This window comes from Heterodontus francisci, chromosome 8 (assembly GCF_036365525.1).
Source record: "Heterodontus francisci isolate sHetFra1 chromosome 8, sHetFra1.hap1, whole genome shotgun sequence".
In the NCBI taxonomy this organism is placed as follows: domain Eukaryota; kingdom Metazoa; phylum Chordata; class Chondrichthyes; order Heterodontiformes; family Heterodontidae; genus Heterodontus; species Heterodontus francisci.
The window spans coordinates 127404971-127420549 of NC_090378.1; the positions used below are offsets into that span (position 1 = coordinate 127404971).

General features: G+C 41.5%; 1 protein-coding gene across 1 annotated transcript in view; it reads right to left on the minus strand.

The window, feature by feature from the left end:
- Window positions 1-15579, minus strand: part of LOC137373269 (probable voltage-dependent R-type calcium channel subunit alpha-1E) — a 1486297-nt gene that overhangs the window by 370930 nt on the left and 1099788 nt on the right. The window lies entirely within an intron of this gene.

A 15579-nucleotide genomic window follows, 5' to 3' on the forward strand; every position in this document is an offset into this window, starting at 1 on the left:
AGAAATACACAGTGAGACATGGAGAAATACACAGTGAGACATGGAGAAATACACAGTGGGACATGGGGAAATACATAGTGAGACATGGAGAAATACACAGTGAGACATGGAGAAATACATAGTGAGACATGGAGAAATACACAGTGAGACATGGAGAAATACACAGTGAGACATGGAGAAATACATAGTGAGACATGGAGAAATACACAGTGAGACATGGAGAAATACACAGTGAGACATGGAGAAATGCACAGTGGGACATGGGGAAATACATAGTGAGACATGGAGAAATACACAGTGAGACATTGAGAAATATACAGTGAGACATGGAGAAATACAGAGTGAGACATGAAGAACTACACAGTGAGACATGAAGAAATACACAGTGAGACATGAAGAACTACGCAGTGAGACATGGAGAAATACACAGTGGGACATGGGGAAATACATAGTGAGACATGGAGAAATACACAGTGAGACATGGAGAAATACACAGTGAGACATGGAGAAATACACAGTGGGACACGGGGAAATACATAGTGAGACATGGAGAAATACACAGTGAGACATGGAGAAATACATAGTGAGACATGGAGAAATACACAGTGAGAGATGGAGAAATACACAGTGAGACATGGGGAAATACATAGTGAGACATGGAGAAATACACAGTGAGACATGGAGAAATACATAGTGAGACATGGAGAAATACACAGTGAGAGATGGAGAAATACACAGTGAGACATGGAGAAATACATAGTGAGACATGGAGAAATACACGGTGAGACATGGAGATATACACAGTGAGACATGGGGAAATACACAGTGAGACATGAAGAACTACACAGTGAGACATGAAGAAATACACAGTGAGACATGAAGAACTACGCAGTGAGACATGGAGAAATACACAGTGAGACAAGGAGAAATACACAGTGAGACAAGGATAAATACACAGTGAGACATGGAGAAATACATAGTGATACATGGAGAAATACACAGTGAGACATGGAGAAATACACAGTGAGACATGAAGAACTACACATTGAGACATGGAGAAATACACAGTGAGACATGGAGAACTACACAGTGAGACATGGAGAAATACCAATGAGACATGGAGAAATACACACTGAGACATGGAGAAATACACAGTGAGACATGGAGAAATACACAGTGAGACATGCAGAAATACACAGTGAGACAAGGATAAATACACAGTGAGACAAGGATAAATACACAGTGAGACATGGAGAAATACATAGTGATACATGGAGAAATACACAGTAAGACATGAAGAACTACACAGTGAGACATGGAGAAATCCACAGTGAGACGTGGAGAAATACACAGTGAGACATGAAGAACTACACAGTGAGACATGGAGAAATACACAGTGAGACATGAAGAAATACACAGTGAGACATGGAGAAATACACAGTGAGACATGAAGAAATACACAGTGAGACATGATGAACTGCACAGTGAGACATGGAGAAATACACAGTGAGACATGGAGAAATACACAGTGAGACATGAAGAAATACACAGTGAGACATGAAGAACTACACAGTGAGACATGGAGAAATACACAGTGAGACATGGAGAAATACAGAGTGAGACATGACGAAATACACAGTGAGACATGGAGAAATACACAGTGAGACATGCAGAAATACACAGTGAGACATGAAGAACTACACAGTGAGACATGGAGAAATACACAGTGAGACATGGAGAAATACATAGTGAGACATGGAGAAATACAGAGTGAGAGATGGAGAAATACACAGTGAGACATGGAGAAATACATAGTGAGACATGGAGAAATACAGAGTGAGGCAAGGAGAAATACAGAGTGAGACATGGAGAAATACACAGTGAGACATGGAGAAATACACAGTGAGACATGGAGAAATACATAGTGAGACATGGAGAAATACAGAGTGAGGCAAGGAGAAATACAGAGTGAGACATGGAGAAATACACAGTGAGACATGGAGAAATACACAGTGAGACATGAAGAAATACACAGTGAGACATGGAGAAATACACAGTGAGACATGAAGAAATACACAGTGAGACATGGAGAAATACACAGTGAGACATGGAGAAATACACAGTGAGACATGGAGAAATACACAGTGAGACATGGAGAAATACACAGTGAGAGATGGAGAAATACACAGTGAGACATGGGGAAATACATAGTGAGACATGGAGAAATACACAGTGAGACATGGAGAAATACATAGTGAGACATGGAGAAATACACAGTGAGAGATGGAGAAATACACAGTGAGACATGGAGAAATACATAGTGAGACATGGAGAAATACACGGTGAGACATGGAGATATACACAGTGAGACATGGGGAAATACACAGTGAGACATGAAGAACTACACAGTGAGACATGAAGAAATACACAGTGAGACATGAAGAACTACGCAGTGAGACATGGAGAAATACACAGTGAGACAAGGAGAAATACACAGTGAGACAAGGATAAATACACAGTGAGACATGGAGAAATACATAGTGATACATGGAGAAATACACAGTGAGACATGGAGAAATACACAGTGAGACATGAAGAACTACACATTGAGACATGGAGAAATACACAGTGAGACATGGAGAACTACACAGTGAGACATGGAGAAATACCAATGAGACATGGAGAAATACACACTGAGACATGGAGAAATACACAGTGAGACATGGAGAAATACACAGTGAGACATGCAGAAATACACAGTGAGACAAGGATAAATACACAGTGAGACAAGGATAAATACACAGTGAGACATGGAGAAATACATAGTGATACATGGAGAAATACACAGTAAGACATGAAGAACTACACAGTGAGACATGGAGAAATCCACAGTGAGACGTGGAGAAATACACAGTGAGACATGAAGAACTACACAGTGAGACATGGAGAAATACACAGTGAGACATGAAGAAATACACAGTGAGACATGGAGAAATACACAGTGAGACATGAAGAAATACACAGTGAGACATGATGAACTGCACAGTGAGACATGGTGAAATACACAGTGAGACATGGAGAAATACACAGTGAGACATGAAGAAATACACAGTGAGACATGAAGAACTACACAGTGAGACATGGAGAAATACACAGTGAGACATGGAGAAATACAGAGTGAGACATGACGAAATACACAGTGAGACATGGAGAAATACACAGTGAGACATGCAGAAATACACAGTGAGACATGAAGAACTACACAGTGAGACATGGAGAAATACACAGTGAGACATGGAGAAATACATAGTGAGACATGGAGAAATACAGAGTGAGAGATGGAGAAATACACAGTGAGACATGGAGAAATACATAGTGAGACATGGAGAAATACAGAGTGAGGCAAGGAGAAATACAGAGTGAGACATGGTGAAATACACAGTGAGACATGGAGAAATACACAGTGAGACATGGAGAAATACATAGTGAGACATGGAGAAATACAGAGTGAGGCAAGGAGAAATACAGAGTGAGACATGGAGAAATACACAGTGAGACATGGAGAAATACACAGTGAGACATGAAGAAATACACAGTGAGACATGGAGAAATACACAGTGAGACATGAAGAAATACACAGTGAGACATGGAGAAATACACAGTGAGACATGGAGAAATACACAGTGAGACATGGAGAAATACACAGTGAGACATGGAGAAATACACAGTGAGACATGGAGAAATACATAGTGAGACATGGAGAAATACACAGTGAGACATGGAGAAATACACAGTGAGACATGGAGAAATACACAGTGAGACATGGAGAAATACACAGTGGGACATGGGGAAATACATAGTGAGACATGGAGAAATACATAGTGAGACATGGAGAAATACAGAGTGAGAGATGGAGAAATACACAGTGAGACATGGAGAAATACATAGTGAGACATGGAGAAATACAGAGTGAGGCATGGAGAAATACAGAGTGAGACATGGAGAAATACACAGTGAGACATGGAGAAATACACAGTGAGACATGGAGAAATACACAGTGAGACATGGAGAAATACACAGTGGGTCATGGGGAAATACACAGTGAGACATGGAGAAATACACAGTGAGACATGGAGAAATACACAGTGAGACATGGAGAAATACACAGTGGGACATGGGGAAATACATAGTGAGACATGGAGAAATACACAGTGAGACATGGAGAAATACACAGTGAGACATGGAGAAATACACAGTGGGACATGGGGAAATACATAGTGAGACATGGAGAAATACACAGTGAGACATGGAGAAATACACAGTGAGAGATGGAGAAATACACAGTGAGACATGGAGAAATACATAGTGAGACATGGAGAAATACACGGTGAGACATGGAGATATACACAGTGAGACATGGAGAAATACACAGTGAGACATGGAGAAATACAGAGTGAGACATGAAGAAATACACAGTGAGACATGGAGAAATACACAGTGAGACATGAAGAAATACACAGTGAGACATGGAGAAATACACAGTGAGACATGGAGAAATACACAGTGAGACATGGAGAAATACACAGTGAGACATGAAGAAATACACAGTGAGACATGATGAACTGCACAGTGAGACATGGAGAAATACACAGTGAGACATGGAGAAATACACAGTGAGACATGAAGAAATACACAGTGAGACATGAAGAACTACACAGTGAGACATGGAGAAATACACAGTGAGACATGGAGAAATACAGAGTGAGACATGACGAAATACACAGTGAGACATGGAGAAATACACAGTGAGACATGCAGAAATACACAGTGAGACATGAAGAACTACACAGTGAGACATGGAGAAATACACAGTGAGACATGGAGAAATACATAGTGAGACATGGAGAAATACAGAGTGAGAGATGGAGAAATACACAGTGAGACATGGAGAAATACATAGTGAGACATGGAGAAATACAGAGTGAGGCATGGAGAAATACAGAGTGAGACATGGAGAAATACACAGTGAGACATGGAGAAATACACAGTGAGACATGGAGAAATACACAGTGAGACATGGAGAAATACACAGTGGGACATGGGGAAATACACAGTGAGACATGGAGAAATACACAGTGAGACATGGAGAAATACACAGTGAGACATGGAGAAATACACAGTGGGACATGAAGAAATACACAGTGAGACATGAAGAACTACACAGTGAGACATGGAGAAATACACAGTGAGACATGAAGAAATACACAGTGAGACATGAAGAACTACACAGTGAGACATGGAGAAATACACAGTGAGACATGGAGAAATACACAGTGAGACATGAAGAACTACACAGTGAGACATGGAGAAATACACAGTGAGACATGAAGAAATACACAGTGAGACATGGAGAAATACACAGTGAGACATGGAGAAATACACAGTGACAGATGGAGAAATACACAGTGAGACATGGAGAAATACATAGTGAGACATGGAGAAATACAGAGTGAGGCATGGAGAAATACACAGTGAGACATGGAGAAATACACAGTGAGACATGGAGAAATACACAGTGAGACATGGAGACATACACAGTGAGACATGGAGAAATACACAGTGAGACATGGAGAAATACGCAGTGGGACATGGGGAAATTCATAGTGAGACATGGAGAAATACACAGTGAGACATGGAGAAATACACAGTGAGACATGGAGAAATACATAGTGAGACATGGAGAAATACACAGTGAGAGATGGAGAAATACACAGTGAGACATGGAGAAATACATAGTGAGGCATGGAGAAATACAGAGTGAGGCATGGAGAAATACACAGTGAGACATGGAGAAATACATAGTGAGACATGGAGAAATAAACAGTGAGACATGGAGAAATACACAGTGAGACATGGAGAAATACACAGTGAGACATGAAGAAATACACAGTGAGACATGGAGAAATACACAGTGAGACATGAAGAAATACACAGTGAGACATGGAGAAATACACAGTGAGACATGGAGAAATACACAGTGAGACATGGAGAAATACACAGTGAGACATGGAGAAATACATAGTGAGACATGGAGAAATACACAGTGAGACATGGAGAAATACACAGTGAGACATGGAGAAATACACAGTGAGACATGGAGAAATACACAGTGGGACATGGGGAAATACATAGTGAGACATGGAGAAATACATAGTGAGACATGGAGAAATACAGAGTGAGAGATGGAGAAATACACAGTGAGACATGGAGAAATACATAGTGAGACATGGAGAAATACAGAGTGAGGCATGGAGAAATACAGAGTGAGACATGGAGAAATACACAGTGAGACATGGAGAAATACACAGTGAGACATGGAGAAATACACAGTGGGTCATGGGGAAATACACAGTGAGACATGGAGAAATACACAGTGAGACATGGAGAAATACACAGTGAGACATGGAGAAATACACAGTGGGACATGGGGAAATACATAGTGAGACATGGAGAAATACACAGTGAGACATGAAGAACTACACAGTGAGACATGGAGAAATACACAGTGAGACATGGAGAAATACACAGTGAGACATGAAGAAATACACAGTGAGACATGCAGAAATACACAGTGAGACATGAAGAACTACACAGTGAGACATGGAGAAATACACAGTGAGACATGAAGAAATACACAGTGAGACATGGAGAAATACACAGTGAGACATGCAGAAATACACAGTGAGACATGAAGAACTACACAGTGAGACATGGAGAAATACACAGTGAGACATGGAGAAATACACAGTGAGACATGGAGAAATACACAGTGAGACATGAAGAAATACACAGTGAGACATGGAGAAATACACAGTGAGACATGGAGAAATACACAGTGAGACATGGAGAAATACACAGTGAGACATGAAGAACTACACAGTGAAACATGGAGAAATACACAGTGAGACATGGAGAAATACACAGTGAGACATGAAGAACTACACAGTGAGACATGGAGAAATACACAGTGAGACATGAAGAACTACACAGTGAGACATGGAGAAATACACAGTGAGACATGGAGAAATACACAGTGAGACATGGAGAAATACACAGTGAGACATGGAGAAATACACAGTGAGACATGATGAAATACACAGTGGGACATGATGAAATACACAGTGGGACATGATGAACTACACAGTGAAACATGGAGAAATACACAGTGAGACATGGAGAACAATGAAGTGAGATATCTGCCCTTCTATATCTCCCTGTAGTCCAAGGATTTCCTCCTCACTATTTACAACTCCACCAATTTTCATGTCATCTGCAAACTTCCTGATCATACCTCATATATTCATGTCTAAATTATTAATGTGCACGACAAAGAGCAAGGGCGCTAGCACTGAGCCCTGTGGCACACCACAGGCCTGTGGTACCTGTGGTACGCCACAGGCTTCCAATTGCAAAACCAACCATCGACCATCACCCTCTGCCTCCTGCCACAAAGTCAATTTTGAATCCAATTTGCCAAATTGCCCTGCATCCCATGGGCTCTTACGTTCTTAACCAATCTCCCACTTTAATGTTTTCCATGTCTCATTGTGTATTTCTCCATGTTTCACTTTATTGTTCTTAATGGCTCACGGTGATTTCTCCACATCTCACTGTGTATTTCTTCATGTTTAACTTTATTGTTCTCCATGTCTCACAGTGTAAGTCTCCATGACTCGCTGTGTAGTTCTCCATGTCTCAGTGTGTATTTATCCATGTCTCACTGTATTGTTCTCCATGTAAAAAAAGAGTAGGGCTCATTAGGGACCAAAGTGGCAATCTTTGTGTGGAGCCGGAGGACATAGGTGAGGTGTTAAATGATTACTTTTCATTGGTGTTCACAATGGAGAAGGATGATGTAGGTGTCGAGATCAGAGATGGGGATTGTGATATACTTGAACATATTAGTACTGAAAGGGAGGAAGTATTAGCTGTTTTAGTGGGCTTAAACTTGGATAAATCCCCAGGCCCAGATAAGATGTATCCCAGGCTGTTATGTGAGGCAAGGGAGGAGATGGCAGGGGCTCTAAGACAAATTTTCAAATCCTCTCTGGCCACAGGAGAGGGACCAGAGGACTGGAGGACAACGAATATGGTACCATTATTCAAGAAGGGTAGCATTGATAAACCAGGTAATGACAGGCCGGTGAGTCTAACATCAGTGGTTGGGAAACAGTTGGAAACATTTCTGAGGGACAGGATTAATCTCCACTTGGAGAGGCAGGGAATAATCAGGGATAGTCAGCATGGCTTTGTCAGGGGCAGATCGTGTCTAACTAACTTGATTGAATTTTTCGAGCAGGTGACTAGGTGTGCAGATGAGGGTAAGGCGGTTGATGGAGTCTACATGGACTTCAGTAAGGCTTTTCCCGCATCGGAAATTGGTTAAGAAGGTAACCGCCCATGAGATCCAGGGCAATTTGGCAAATTGGATCCAAAATTGGCTTGGTGGCAGGAAACAGAGGGTGATGGTTGAGGGTTGTTTTTGCGACTGGAAGCCTGTGACCAGTGGTGTACCACAGGGATCGGTGCTGGGATCCTTGCTGTTTGTAGTGTACATTAATGATTTCGACCTGAATATCGGAGGTACAATAAGTAAGTTCGCAGATGACACGAAAATTGGTGGTGTCATAAATAGTGAGGAGGAAAGCCTTAGAATACAGAATGATATAGATGGGCTGGTAAGATGGGCGGAGCAGCGGCAAATGGAATTTAATCCTGAGAAGTGTGAAGTGATGCATTTTGGGAGGACTAACAAGGCAAGGGAATATACAATGGATGGTAGGGCCCTAGGAAGTACAGAGATTCAGAGGGATCTTGGTGTACTTGTCCATAGATCACTGAAGGCAGCAGTGCACGTAGTAAAGGTCGTTAGGAAGGCATATGGGATACTTGCCTTTATTAGCCGAGGCAGAGAACATAAGAGTAGGGAGGTTATGATGGAGCTGTATAAAACGCTAATTAGGTCACAGCTGGAGTACTGTGTACAGTTCTGTTCACCACACTATAGGGAGGATGTGATTGCACTGGAGAGGGTGCAGAGCAGATTTACCAGGATGTTGCCTGGGCTGGAGCATTTAAGCTATGAAGAGAGACTGAAAAGGCTGGGGTTGTTTTCCTTCGAGCAGAGAAGGCTGAGGGGGGAGATGATTGAGGTATACAAAATTATGAGGGGCATTGATAGGTTGGATAGGAAGAGATTTTTTCCCATAGTGGAGGGGTCAATAACCAGCGGCATAGATTTAAAGTAAAGGGTAGAAGGTTTAGAGGGGATTTGAGGAAAGATTTTTTCACCCAGAGGGTGGTTGGAATCTGGAACTCACTGCCTGAAGAGGTGGTAGAGGCAGGAACCCTCACAACATTTATGAAGTATTTAGATGAGCACTTGAAACGCCCGAGCATACAAGGCTACGGGCCAAGTGCTGGAAAATAGGATTAGAATAGTTAGGTGCTTGATGGCCGCACAGACACGAAGGGCCGAAAGGCCTGTTTCTGTGCTGTATAACTCCATGACTTTATGACTCTAAAGTGAGATATGGAGAAATACAGTGAGATGTGGAGAACAATAAAGTGAGACAAGGAGAAAAACAAGTGAGACATGAAGAACGACACAATCAGACATGGAGAAATACACAGTGAGACATGGAGAACAATAAATTGAGACATGGAGAAATTAATAGTCAGATATGGAGAAACACGCAGTGAGAGATAAAGAAGTACATAGTGAGACATGAAGAACTACACAGTGAGACATGGAGAAACAAACCGGGAGACATGGATTACACAGTGAGACATGGAGAAACACAGAGTGAGACATGGAGAAATACACAGTGAGACATGGAGAAACACAGAGTGAGACATGGAGAAATACACAGTGAGACATGGAGAAACACAGAGTGAGACATGGAAAAATACACAGTGAGACATGGAGAAACAAACCGGGAGATATGGATTACACAGTGAGACATGGAGAAATACACAGTGAGACATGGAGAAACACAGAGTGAGACATGGAGAAATACACAGTGAGACATGGAGAAACACAGAGTGAGACATGGAAAAATACACAGTGAGACATGGAGAAACAAACCGGGAGACATGGATTACACAGTGAGACATGGAGAAATACACAGTGAGACATGGAGAAACACAGAGTGAGACATGGAAAAATACACAGTGAGACATGGAGAAACACAGAGTGAGACATGGAAAAATACACAGTGAGACATGGAAAACTGCAATGAGACTTGGAGAAATACACAGTGAGACATGGCGAACCACACATGAGGCCGGTGAAATGCACAATGAGACTGGAAGAAATAAACAGTGAGACATTAAGAAATACACAGTGAGCCATGGAAAACTATACAGTGAGACATGGAGAAATACACAGTGAGCCATGGAAAACTATACAGTGAGACACTGTGCTATCCACGACCTCCTCAGCATCGCGCATGCTCTAAAGTGAGTCCATCCGCAGCTAGAGAGCCATCATGCGGTCTAACAAGAGCTGCAGTTGGACACACTTCCTGCACGTGAAGGAGTCAGGGACATCAGCCATGTCCCTGAGCTCCCACATTGAGCAAGAGGGGCATGACACGGGTCTGAGATCTCCTGCCATTTTTAATCTTAAGCTTAACTTAGTTAAATGAAAAAGGAACGAAAAGTTTTTACCAATCACGATAAAACCAGAGAAATAGAAAAAGCCTTACCTTATAAACACCCCACCGAGTCCTTTTTTTTGGTTAGAGGAGGAGGGCGGGTGGGAGACACTACAAGTGTGGTGTCTCGAGTTCAGAAACCGCCCAAATATATAGCGTTTTACTTACCCAGCAGCCCCCTAGCCTCCGCCGAAAACAAAAGGAAATTAAGTTTACTTTCAAACTGACCTTCCCAGTTGCTAACTCGCTCGCACTCTGCTCCCGAAAAAGCTGCTGCAATGAAAGGAAAGTTATTTTAAACTGCCCAAATATATAGTGTTTTACTTACTCAGCAGCCCCCTGGCCTCCGCCGAAAACAAAAGGAAATTAAGTTTACTTTCAAACTGACCTTCCCAGTTGCTCACTCGCTCGCACTCTACTCCCGAAAAAGCTGCTGCAATACAGTGAGACATGGAGAAATACACAATGAGACATGGTGAAATACACAGTGAGACAAGGAGAAATACACAGTGAGACATGGAGAACTACACAGTGAGGCCGGAGAAATGCACAATGAGACTGGAAGAAATAAACAGTGAGACATTAAGAAATACACAGTGAGCAATGGAAATCTATACAGTGAGACATGGAGAAATACACAGTGAGACATGCAGAAATACACAGTGAGACATAGAGAAATGCACAAGGAGACATGGAGAACAATACACTGTCAGACATGGAGAAATACACAGTGAAACATGGAGAAAGAAACAGTGAGGCATGGAGAAATACACAGTGAGGCATGGAGAACCATACAGTGAGACATGGAGAAATACATATTGAGACATGGAGAAACACACAGTGAGAAATGGAGAAATAAACAGTGAGACATGGAGAATTACGTAACGAAGCATGGAGAAAAACACAATGAGTCATGAAGAAATACACAGTGAGACATGAAGAAATACACAGTGAGACATGGAGAAATACGTAATGAAGCATGGAGAAAAACACAGTCAGACATGAAGAAATACAATGTGAGACTTGGAGAAATACACAGTGAGACTGCAAGAAATACACAGTGAGACATGGAGAAATGCACAGTGAGATATGGAGAAATACACAGTGAGACTGTAAGAAATAGACAGTGAGGCACGGAGAACTACACAGTCAGACCTGGAGAAATACACAGTGAAAGATGGAGAAAGACCCAGTGAGACATGGAGAAATACACAGTGAGACATGAAGAAACACACAGTGAGACATGGAGAAATACACAATGAGACATGAAGAAATACAAAGTGAGACATGAAGAAATACACAGTGAAACATGGAGAAATACGTAATGAAACATGGAGAAATACACAGTCAGACATCGAGAAATACAATGTGAGACTTGGAGAAATACACAGTGAGATATGGAGCAATACACAGTGAGACATGGAGAACTACACAGTGAGACATGGAGAACTACACAATGAGACATGAAGAAATACACAGTGAGACATGAAGAAATAAACATTGAGACATGGAGAAATACGTAATGAAACATGGAGAAATACACAGTCAGACAAGGAGAAATACAATGTGAGACTTGGAGAAATACACCGTGAGACTGCAAGAAATACACAGTGAGACACGGAGAAAAGCACATGAGATATGGAGAAATACACAGTGAGACTGGAAGAAATAGACAGTGAGGCATGGAGAACTACACAGTCAGACCTGGAGAAATACACAGTGAGACATGGAGAACTATACAGTGAGACATGGAGAAATACACAATGAGAGATGGAGAAAGACCCACTGAGTCATGGAGAAACACAGAGTGAGACATGGAGAAATACACAGTGAGACGTGAAGAAATACACAGTGAGACATGAAGAAATACACAGTGAGACATGGAGAAATACACAGTGAGACATGGAGAAATACGTAATGAAACATGGAGAAAAACACAGTCAGACATGGAGAAATACAATGTGAGACTTGGAGAAATACACAGTGAGACTGCAAGAAATACACAGAGAGACATGGAGAAATGCACAGTGAGATATGGAGAAATACACAGTGAGACATGGAGAACTATCCAGTGAGTCATGGAGAAAAACACAGTGAGAGATGGAGAAATACAAAGAGAGGCATGGAGAACTAGACAGTGAGACATGGAGAAAAACACAATGAGACATGAAGAAATACAAAGTGAGACATGAAGAAATACACAGTGAAACATGGAGAAATACGTAATGAAACATGGAGAAATACACAGTTAGACATGGAGAAATACACAGTGTGGCATGGAGGAATACACAGTGCGGCATGGAGAACTATTCAGTGAGACATGGAGAAATACATATTGAGACATGGAGAAATACACAGTGAGAAATGGAGAAATGCACAGTAATACATGGAGAAATACACAGTGAGACATGAAGAAATAAACATTGAGACATGGAGAAACACAGAGTGAGACATGGAGAAATACACAGTGAGACGTGGAGAAATACACAGTGAGACATGGAGAATACACAGTGAGACATGAAGAAATAAACATTGAGACATGGAGAAGCACAGAGTGAGACATGGAGAAATACACAATGAGACATGGAAAACTGCAGTGAGACTTCGAGAAATACACAGTGAGAAATGGAGAAATGCACAGTGAGACATGGAGAAATACACAGTGAGACATGGAGAAGTACACATTGAGACATGGAGAAACACAGAGTGAGACATGGAGAAATACACAGTGACACAGGGAGAAATACACAATGAGACATGGAAAACTGCAGTGAGACTTCGAGAAATACACAGTGAGAAATGGAGAACTACACAGTGAGGCCAGAGAAATACACAATGAGAATGGAAGAAATTAACAGTGAGACATTAAGAAATACACAGTGAGCCATGGAAAACTATACAGTGAGACATGGAGAAATGCACAGTGAGACATGGAGAAATGCACAGTGAGACATGGAGAAATACACAGTGAGACATGGAGAAATACACAGTGAGACATGGAGAAATTCACAGAGAGACATGGAGAAGTACACAGTGAGACACGGAGAAATACACAGTGAGGCTTGGAGAAATAGACAATGAGACATGGAGAAATGCACAGTGAGACATGGAGAAATACACAGTGAGACATGGAGAAGTACACAGTGAGACATGGAGAAGTACACAGTGAGACATGGAGAAGTACACAGTGAGACATGGAGGAATAGATGGATGTAGATGGAGAAATACACAGTGAGACATGGAGAAATATACAGTGGGACAAAGAGAACTATAGAATGAGACATGGAGAAATGCACCGATGCAGATGGAGATATACTCAGTGAGACATAGGGCTCCACAAAGTGAGACATTGACAAATACAAAATGAGTCATGGAGAACCACACAGTGAAACATGGAGAACCAGAATGGGAGTCGTACACAAAGAGACTTGGAGGTCTCGAGTGACACACTGAAATCAATATAGTCAGACATGAAGAAATACACAGTGAGACATGAAGACATACACCGTGTGACATGCAGAAATACACAGGAAGAATTGGAGAAATACACAGTAAGACATGGAGAAATGCACAGTGAGACAAGGAGAAATACGTAATGACACATGGAGAAAAAAACAGTGAGACATGAAGAAATACACAGTGAGACAAGAAGAAAGACCCAGTGAGTCATGGAGAAATACACAGAGAGGCATGGAGAAATACACAGTGAGGCATGGAGAAATGCACAGTGAGAAATGAAGAAATACACAGTGAGACATGGAGAAACACAAAGTGAGACCTGGAGAAATACACAGTGAAGCATGGAGAAATAAACAGTGCGGCATGGAGAACTATACAGTGAGACATGGAGAAATACATATTGAGACTTGGAGAAATACACAGTGAGAAATGGAGAAATGCACAGTGAGAAATGGAGAAATACGTAATGAAACATGGAGAAAAACACAGTGAGACATGGAGAAATACACAGTAATACATGGAGAAATACACAGTGAGACATGAAGAAATACACAGTGAGACATGGAGAAACAGAGAGTGAGACATGGAGAAATACACAGTGAGACATGAAAAAATACACTGTGAGACATGGAGAAATACGTAATGAAACATGGAGAAATACACAGTCAGACAAGGAGAAATACAATGTGAGACTTGGAGAAATACACCGTGAGACTGCAAGAAATACACAGTGAGACACGGAGAAAAGCACATGAGATATGGAGAAATACACAGTGAGACTGGAAGAAATAGACAGTGAGTCATGGAGAACTACACAGTCAGACCTGGAGAAATACACAGTGAGACATGGAGAACTATACAGTGAGACATGGAGAAATACACAGTGAGACTGCAAGAAATACACAGTGAGACACGGAGAAAAGCACATGAGATATGGAGAAATACACAGTGAGACTGGAAGAAATAGACAGTGAGTCATGGAGAACTACACAGTCAGACCTGGAGAAATACACAGTGAGACATGGAGAACTATACAGTGAGACATGGAGAAATACATAGTGAGACATGGAGAAATACATAGTGAGACATGGAGAAACACAGAGTGAGACATGGGGAAATACACAGTGAGACGTGAAGAAACACACAGTGAGACATGAAGAAATACACAGTGAGACATGGAGAAATACACAGTGAGACATGGAGAAATACGTAATGAAACATGGAGAAAAACACAGTCAGACATGGAGAAATACAATGTGAGACTTGGAGAAATACACAGTGAGACTGCAAGAAATACACAGTGAGACATGGAGAAATGCACAGTGAGATATGGAGAAATACACAGTGAGACATGGAGAACTATCCAGTGAGACATGGAGAAATACACAGTGAGAGATGGAGA